This window comes from Cylas formicarius, unplaced genomic scaffold (genome assembly GCF_029955315.1).
Source record: "Cylas formicarius isolate icCylForm1 unplaced genomic scaffold, icCylForm1.1 PGA_scaffold_10__41_contigs__length_53128322, whole genome shotgun sequence".
NCBI classification, from domain to species: Eukaryota; Metazoa; Arthropoda; class Insecta; order Coleoptera; family Brentidae; genus Cylas; species Cylas formicarius.
The window spans coordinates 8,149,238-8,159,820 of NW_026844214.1; positions in this window are offsets into that span (position 1 = coordinate 8,149,238).

Genomic DNA, 10,583 nt, shown 5'->3' on the forward strand with positions numbered 1-10,583 from the left:
TAATGCTCTTTCGTGTTCTTTGAGCCTAGTTGATATTTTTCGTCAGGTCTCTCCTGGCGTCTCAAATGGAATTTTGTCTTTGACGGACCGCAGATGTTGAGAGATTTTTGGACAGGTGGTAAATCTGGTTTTGACGTTATACTTCTTTAGAACTTTTGATATGTGGTCAGTGATGTTTTGAATGTAAGGAGGGACCACAGTGGCAAGTATAGGATTGCTTTCGGCCTCATTGCTTCGGAAGGTTGTGGTGAAGTGTATTTTTTGATGGAACGTTAGAGAGGTGTCGAGAGCTTTCTTCTCGGCACCTTTCGCGATATTCGCGATGACTGGCGATAGTGGAGAACCCATAGCTGTTCCCGACATTTGTTCAAAAATTTGATCGTTATAAGAAAAATATGTTCCCGATAAGCATTTTTCAATTAAGGTGAAGTTTGGTTCCAGATTCTCGAATTTTAACATATATGAAATGATGTCTAGAGTTTCAGGAATAGGAACTTTGGTAAAGAGAGATTCTATGTCGAAACTAACTAGAATATCTTGTTTATCTAATGTAATACTGTTCCGTGAAGTGAAAGGGATTAAGTACAAAACAATATATAAACAGGTACAGAGTAAAATACCAGCTAGTTTCAGTCAAGCTCTGAAGAAGCCAACAGGATGATTGGCGAAACGTCAGCAATTTCGACTAAGCAAAAACCGACGCAGGAGGAATTCAGAAGTTTAGTAAAAAGCATAAAAATATAAAAAAAACTCATTTTGCATTTTACACAAAATTATAGATGTGCTGATGTCTTTTAAAATAAAATTACTTCCCTTGCAGCCCAACTAACAAAATATCATTTGATCTGGAGCACGATATATCAATTATCAATAATAGCTGACGACCAAAACACAGTACCGGCAGTTATTTCTCATCCACTCCCGGAATCACAGAATTGACTTTATTTGAAGAAAGATTGACAGAAAGGCGCCTATTGTGCGCTGTCGACTCTCCATTTAGGAAATTCAGGACACAAATTGCCTGAAGCGTAACAACTAAATTAACAGCTTAAGTTGTCTATGCATTTCAATTAAGGTTTTTAAGTGGAACCGGTCCTGCAAACGAGTAGAAAAGGGGCGTCAGGTGCAGGACACGTCCCGTTCCGGTGGAAACATGATAAATGGTATAGTCAATGTCGCCCAGCTTTGTGTCCTTGCCTCCCAGTGGATAAAGCAGGATTGCGCTCGAAAATATTTATTATCCAAATAAATAACAATAACCGTGTTCTTATCCTCCGTCAAAAAATCCGTCTTCCGGAATTTTGAGAGACGACCCCATAGGCGCTCTCAATCTCTTTTAGACGTTTATTCTCCCTTTAGAAACTTTGTCATTTTATTCTAATTTATAAGACATTGAAATACTCGAAAGCAGATTTAAGAAGCGGCATTCTCCGAATTTGTGAGGAATAATTGAAATTTATATGAGTTTGACTTTATGTTGTTATTGGTCTCTAGGGGATGTAAAAGCGATCAGTAAATTGCGGTTATTATTTCGGTCGAGTCGTAACAGTTTTGGTTTGAAAATCTCAATTTTTAAAATCCAAAATACTCCAAAAATTTTGCTACCCTTCTCCCCGCAAATATTAATATGACCTCTATTGCATTTATTATTTATCATCGACCGTTAGTCTTTTTCTTCGTAAAACGATGTATTAAGAGTGGATTTTATTCCCTCTATGTGTGCACGTTCATAAAAGGGAGCTGTTCTGTTTCTGAAATGACGTAGATACTGAAAAATCAGCTTTTGCAGTAAATCCCTACGTCAAATCGCTTTATTTTAGATAAATTAAGTAGTACGAAATGTGGCTCGTATTTGAAAACCCATTTTAATAAAAAAGGGATGTTTTACATACAAAACCGCGCATCATGAATTTGCGCTGAAAGAATTCCTAACAGTGACAAACAGTGTGATAAACTTAAATTGTTCAGTATGAAACACTTAACACTGTAACATAAAACGAAGAAAATGGATTTGAATAATCGAAAATCCCCATATAAGTGAAAACAAAAATGCGCAAAACATCAATATAAGCCAAACAAGAGAATCAAAAATCATTAAAAATATATACTTATCATTAAATTAAAAATTTTAATTAAATTTTTTATTGAAGCATTTAGCATTTTAGAATTATGAATATTGTAACGATGGTAAGTATATTTTTAATGATTCGCTTCTGTATACAGGGATCTTCGCTCCTATTATACCTACAGCAAAGTTAAAATGGGGAGAGTTAAAATGTATCTATACAAATGGACATCATTTTGCTAATCTGCATATTATTAACTAATTACTAACGTAATAAAATATTACATTACACTACTTTTATTTTGTATTTAAATTTTTTCAATTTATGTCGAACTTGTAGGTTTTTCAAGTGTTAATTAAATTAACTTTTCTTGTTAAAATACACTCAGTCGGTCATTTGCCCAAAACAAAAGTGTGATAAAATCTTTTCTGTACTTGGAAGACATCACTGCAGTGGAAATTTCACGCTCTTAAAAAAAAATCGAAAAATCCAAGGAATAAAAAAAATGAAAGTAAAAGCGAGTTGCGAGATAACAAAAGACGCTTCACTCTATCTTAAAAAAGTGTCTGAATTATGTCACATTTTCACAGGTGGACATTTTTCCGTTTTGGATTCACTCGCATATTTTCCAAATCAATTGACCGTTCTTAAATCTAAAATCGTTTATCAAATGCACTATGAATCCGAGACACAATGTATGTATGTTTTGGGTAATTTTATTCTGACTTATATAGTCTTGGTTTGCTTTTTACAAAACTTCTGGATTCCTCCTGCGTCGGTTTTTGCTGAGTCGAAGTTGCTGACGTTTCGCCAATCATTCTGTTAGCTTCTTCAGAGCTTGACTCAAACAGTTTCAGTCAAGCTCTGAAGAAGCCAACAGAATGATTGCTGAAACGCATTTAAAACGCATATAAGAAGCATTACAGTAGCATGTGGAAGTTTTTTTGAAAAATTAAAGTAAAATGAAAGTAAAATGTATATATATATATATATATATATATATATATATATATATATATATATATATATATATATATATATATATATATATATATATATATATATATATATATATATATATATATGCTTCATAATCAAAAAAGATTGCTTTTAGAATTTCCAGTTTTACAGTCTTATTACAAAATATTCCCTTAGGCATAAGAGGAGCGAATCGAATCTTTCGGAGAGTTTTGAAATAATCATTTCCGAAATCGGTGGATCGACGACTGGACGCCACCGAATTTTTTTTTATAGTTATACCTTAAAGGGATCGTTTATAACACATCTGCGACCATACCAGATGATTTGAATCAGCATTTTTTTAGTTTTGTTTATAGTTTAATTTGCATAATGAAAGAATTCATTTAACGTGAAGAGTTAGCTACAGGGCAGTATAGTAATATTCGATACACATTTAAATTTGACATCGATTGTGGATATAAAACAGACACCTTTTGTAAGTTGTAAAAAATTTCACTAGTGCGACATAAAACTTTATCATTGGATTTGCTGCAGCATTAATTTGATTTGGATAAAAAAAAATCAAATCACCTTAATATTGATTAGACAAAAAACCTTTGATACGCTTAGCGTCTTTGGGAAAACTTGTACAATATTTTTAAAATCCCTACCCACCCAAAAAAAATAAAATAAAAAATTAAATACTTCATTATTTTAATTATCCATTTGAAATATTGAAAGTTAATACGTAGCTTATATCAAGACAGGAAATATAGTAGGGCCTGACTAGAGAAGTATTTTGACAAAAAGGGAAGAAAATGGCCAAAAAATTTAATCCTATTTAAAATTTAAGATACAGATGCCGATATTACCTTACTTCTTTAATTGAATATTGCTAACACGACATTTCAGACTTGATGGGTAGTTTATAAAGGACTAGAGACAACTGCAAAGGACATGAAAGTAAGAATAATTTCGGTGTTCTTTTAATCTATGACGACTTCCTTTTTCGCATATCTAAAAACGTTAAACTGGCGCTGTCGCTATGCTGAATAACATGTTAATTGGCTAAATTTAAACAAAAATTTTTTGTTCCCTCATTTTCGATTTTGACAAACTTCCGTTCTTTCCGGTATTCCAACTTAACAGATATCCAATACCAAATTTTTTAAAAATTAACAAAGGAAATACCGAGCATATGGAAAATTTATTGGCAAATCCATATACTTTTTTCCAGTCAATTTCCTTCTCGTTCTCACAAAGATTCTTTGTTAGAGTTTCATTTTAATCCTCATTATGCGGGCTTATATTTAATGATACTTCAGCCCCCGCATGCACGAAACTGCAGCCGCTCGCATTGTCGAAAAATATACATATAAAATGTTCATTCATGGCGCTGGAAAATATGTTCCTCCATTGTTCTCCGCGATTATATGCGGTTTCTCATAATACGACGCATTCCGTTCGCAAATATTAATTAGACTTTTTTTTATTAAACGCTTCGCGGATTGTCTCGATTTTGTGCGAGGTCAGCTGAACTTTTGTTCCTTGGAGTGCAGTTTTTAATTCCTGTTCGTTTCGGAGTGCGTTATTATTTGCTATGAATAACAAAGCGAGGGTGTTATTTAACCCAGATATCTTTGCTTTCGGCAATAGCATTTTTTTTCTTGAACATGATCTGCCCCGCAAAACAATACTCAAAATGTATTGTTACTGAAAATAACACTGTGTAGTAGTGTCAGTAATATTTATTAATATTATATTATATTAGTAAAATTATTAATTAAACTTGGGCTTGGCATTTATTATAGTAGATATTAATAGTTTAAATAATATGTTATTTATTAATTAGTAATTAATTCACTAATTAATGTAGTAATTAGTTACTAATTAATTTACTAAGATGAAGCGCCTCCTACTGATTCGCAAAAGAATTAATATCGTGATATTGACATGCTAGTCCAAGCTGCTATAAATACTCTTTAAAACTAAACTAAGTTGTCCGAAATCGGAGTAGCCAAAAAAAAGTTATTCAACTTTTTCAAAACCAATATTTGGTCCTTCCTCCAGCCTTAATTTGAGGAGTTATAAGACTAACGGTTCATGAGATATAGCTAGCGTCCTTTATTAATGAGCAACATCTAAATATACAGGTGACTATGGAAGTGTGCGGCTCGAAAAGAAGCATTAGCGTTCTTTAAAAAATAGAAATTGCAGTTGAGCGAAAAGTGTTTATTACACTCTTTTTAATAGATACATATATCAAATGGATGTCTTATCCGAATGGTCGATAGTTTAGGAAATGCATTGTAGCATTTCAGTGAAAAAGTTCATTTTAACTTCTTAACACACTGTATATTCAGATAAAACATTGAGCTCAATGAAACACGCTATCTAATTAATCAGCTTCAATTCTCAAATGCAGATGCATTTCCTAAAACCAAATCGTACAATCCATCCAACAAAATTGATTAATTCTTGATACTTGGTAATTTTCACATTTTGTATTTCAATGTGTAAACAATTAAATAGGGAAGCAAATAAATAATAAAAATTGTGTTGAGTAGACTTTATAATTTCGTCGACGAAAAATGAACAACTCAGAAATTTCGATATAGTCTGTCTCAATCTTCATCGTGTTGGCTTTTGACGGACATTCCCCAACAACTTTATTGTTATTAAGTAAAGCCATTAACAAAATATTTATTCTTATTTGAGTGACAAGGCACAGGTGAGCCAGGTATGTTTCTTTCTTTCTGATATATTTCTCGAGTGTTGACCATTTGTGGCAGTGTTGAATTTTTGTTTTTTTGTCGCTTGATGTAAAACAGGTTGTGAAATTGGGAACGAAACTTTAATGAATAGAGGACCTATTAAACAAAAAGCTTTGAAAGAAACCTGTATATTATATATTATATATTATTAACAGTGGAGAAATGAAGAAAAAGAATAAACGTAGTGATTTTCAAACTTACCATATAGACAATAGTGATCAGGACCCAATAAGAACGAAAATATATTATCTTTATCAAAGTGAAGTTTTTCCTATGTTAGATAAACAAAAAAAAAGCTAGTAGAAGATTAAACCAAAATAATTATAAGGTATCGCAAAATAGATAAAACGCAAGTAGTAATAGAATCACTTATATTACGTACTTGGATTCACATAATATGCAACAGGTGCGGTAAACGGCATTTGAGTCACGAATGTATTTGGCGCGAGCGGAGCGTAGCGAAGGGAGTGTTTAATACACTACATTTTTGGGTACATTTTTGCAAACCAACACGAATTCATTCGCTGACATGACAATCAGAATTAACAAAACATCGAAATTCAAGCCGTGCGGTAAAATCTCCGAAAACATCCGATTACTCCCAAACCCAAGCGGTAATATTCCGGAAATGGCCGAAGTGGCTCGAATCCGTGAGACAAGAAACTCACGTGGTAAAGTGACACTTCCCGCACGCTAGATCGGTGTATAATTGGGTATTTTACAGAAGGTAGTAGAAAATTTAATTACCTTCAAGAAATTAAAAGATATAGATTAGACAACAGATCCATAATTTACCTTGATGAAACATGGTTCGATACACACGACACTGTATCCAAAGGATAAGTTGATTCTACTCAAAAATGCCAGAAGTGGCCGAACTTTTTAAAAATTGGAGTCAAAACAATCTTTTAAAAAATATTGCCAATAAGAGTGTTATTTTTATGGATAACGCAAGCTACGTCAGCCGTCTGTTATGCCAAGCCACACCAAGTTACAAAAAAGAGCAACCTTCGGAACAAAATTTATTGAAAAATTGATAATTAATAACATACCAATTGAGAGCTGAAAACATTCTGTACAGCACATTGCAAAACTCCTAGATTTCTATACAAAATTAATCTCAATGATGACTCTGATAGTAAAACAGAATTAGATTTAGACATTTAGAATAAAATGTAATTATTTATAGATAATCCTAGCTATGAATTTATTGTATATATTTAAGGTCATTGTTTTTTCTTACCGTAATTTAATAAAATTATGCCCACCAAAATAAACAAAAAAAAATACATTATTACCAAAACCTTTGAGAGTCCGTCCCTAATGTTCTGCCCTTTAATACCTACCGGACCCTGGCAAAAGCCAGCACGATGAAGATTGAGACAGGACTTGAACCCTTTCTTCTTCCTCCATTGAGTTACCTATCCAAATAATCTATAAACACTAAAATTTAGTTAATACAATAGGACATTAAGTGACTGCAACGAGTTTAATTTAAACAGATGTACAGGTTTTTAAAATACACTTACTTAGGACGTAATCTTAGCATAGGCTTTACAATTTATTGAAAATTATATATTACGATCAAAATACAAAGATACTGCTGCTTAGTCTGGGTGACAGTTTGGTTGAATTCCAAAAAATAATCTAATAGTCTTTTGTTGACTTATATGTGCCGTTAAGTTTTTGCCGTTTAAAAAGTGTATCCGTTTTATTTATTTTCTTTCAAACTCTTACATATAACCATAATTTATTAAAAGAGATTCGAAAGGGAAACCAAATTAGTAAGAACATAACAATTTATTGAAGAAACAGTTCATGCGCCACAGTAAATACACGTTAGTCAACGCAGTGTCTCAATTACAATTTCTAATACGAGATGGTTTAATATACAAACAATTTAAACGAGTATTGTTTTCGTAAAAGTTAGATCTGCATCGAATGGGTCACCTGCCTCTCCGACATACCGAATTTATTACACGGGGCATGAGAGTAGTTTCTATTTTATTATGGCCGTGGAACTTATGGCTATCTGTAAAAATAAAACAGCCGGAACACTCCTCGAAACACATCTTCGGATGGAGAAATGGGGCGAGCAGATGTAAAACTTTTTTGTGTGTCGATAAATTTTCCACTTTTTATTAGCATCCAAATTTTTACTCCAACATAATCCTGATTAAGTGCGTAAATTTTTAAGACAACTGATGCAAAATATCTATGATATTATTACAAAACGTATGCCATATTCTTTATATCTATTACGCAGACATTGATAAAATACCGGGCGATCCAAACTGAGAGTATTGTTGAAGTTTCTTGATGTATCGATTTATTAGACCTGTTCTGGTGACTAAATATCATTGCATTTCATATTTAGTTAGATCGCGTAATTGGTTATATTCGGTCATCTGCCTAAAAAGGCCAGCAGCATGGCGAAACGCCAGCGAGACAGAGTTAACACTAACTCAAAACTAACAACTAACAACTCAAAAAAAAAGTGAACAAACCGCTACCTCTAACCGTCTCAAATGGTTTTACAGACCAAAATAGCACCATGATCTCATCACTGTCTACCACAATTGGAGCGGTTAGATTTTGGTCATCATCAAAAAGAAAAATGATTTAAGTATACCACAAAAGGAGCACCAAAAATTTTAAATTTGCGACTCTAGGGTTACTTAGCGTTAAGATCCTGTATACTTGGATTTCAATTCAGTTGTGAATTGAAATTTAATCATCATCTTCGAGTAAAACATTCCTGCAGAAATGCCAAGAAGTTAATTACGTCACCGCAACTTATTTTGCTAAATAATATCAGCTGGATACTATGTGTTGGTGCAAAAGGTGTAAGATTCTGGATTGTGATATGGAAATAATTATTTTGTATTATATTTGAAAAACGCGATAAAGTCCTGGATAGCTTTAGGTGAGTTATGGTTATTTAAAAAATGTTGTTTTTCAAAATATGTTTTTAAAATTTATTTTGGACCACTAAAGGAATTATATATACAATTTTTTGATACAAATGGCTTCCCTGGTATATAGATAAAATAGGTATTCTTAATTGGAAAGTAGAGTAAAAAGATAAATTGATGCAAAATCAATAAAATCAGCTTCCCAATTTTAAAAAGCATAAAAAGAGAACCGTACATTACTTAGAAAATCACTAGTGGTCAAAACAAACATACAAAAAACCTAAGGCGCATTGTGCATCTTATATCGTATCACAAGGAAACTAGTTTGATCCACAAATGGCCTTTAAGTTACAGAAATTGCTTCACCGCTGCTTAATGCTAATAATTCTGTAGAAAGTACCAATTTCTGGACAAACTTCTTCTTTAGAACAATTTTTAATAATTCAACCCTTTGTTTTGTAACAATTACTTTATGCAGTACAAAAACAAGTTTGTTTGTCAATACCACTTACCCCTTACATATTTTATCTTGGTTTGTATAGAAAGGCTATGGCCACTATTGCCAAGGCAATAATGGAGATAATTTTGTGGAATATATTTTTGTGGTACGTTGCAAGCAATTACGTGGAACGATCATTCCATTCCATTGTACCCAGATGTTTTGTAGACCAAACAATACCGATGACGCCTCAACTCTTCTACTTAAAATCCAAGAGTTAAATAACATAAATGTGTATTGCAAAATGAATTTTTTCAATATTAAATATTATATCAATATTGAAGTGACATTCCTAGCCCCGAAAATATATTACGGATTACTTTTCCTTCCTGTGATGTAAAATAAAGTGAGTCGCTACTAGCGTGGCACTGATCTCAATCAATAATGAAGATTTAGAGCTCCGGCAGCTAGAAGATGGCTAAGGCGATTTTGGAATTCCCAATGCGTCACTCCTTCAACATGAGAGATGTTCTCCGATATTTCATATTTTCATGACGGAAGAGTATTGTTTTTGCGGAACCTGGCAGATGACTAAGAATACAACAGGAAAAGACTGGCAAAAACGCTTTCTAAAAACTGAGGTTCGCATATTACTTCCCAATGATGCAGCAGGAATCACGATTGATCAAATAATCAAATTATCACAAAAGTTGTTGAAGAGAAAGAAATATTGACAAAGAAAGCATCCAGCCACATACATAGTAAATAGCTGGCTCGTTGTTTTAAATACCTTGAAACGTACAATCAGAATGCTAAAGGGCCTATACTAGAAAAACATACGAAAAATACAATTATTATGTGTGTAATTGTAGAACACAAAAGTTCTTCTACTTTGACTCCTTCTTTTTGACAAGAGCTATGCCCTGTTTAATCTAGCTAATACTGCCTCTTGTAAGAGAGACATCTAGCTCTCTTGCCATCGTTGTAGGGGTCTGCCTGGTAGTCGTCTTGTGCCGGAATTATGGTCTCTCCAATAGCGTCCCCTTGACCTAATCTAATATCTTCTATATCTACCTCTGTTCTAATGGATTCGCTGCGCATCGGATCTCTTAGAGCGACTTTTTCAAAGAAGAGGAGGAAGACACAAACGTTAAAAACTATTTTTTTAGTAGTTAATGTACCTACTTTAGTACATAGCAGCCTTTCATTGTTAAATTTTAATGTTCTTCCTTGGGTTCGGCTTGTTAATTGTTCACAACAATATTAAAACCAAATCACGAATAACATTTTAATAGCCTAGTCAAATGATATCGATCTTTACTTTTTTAAGAGTAACGTGACTAGGTAAATTATTTCCGTACACCAGTATAACACCAGTTTAACCCAACTCCCAAAACGGCAAGAGAAAATTGGAAAGCAGTGTGTAAAT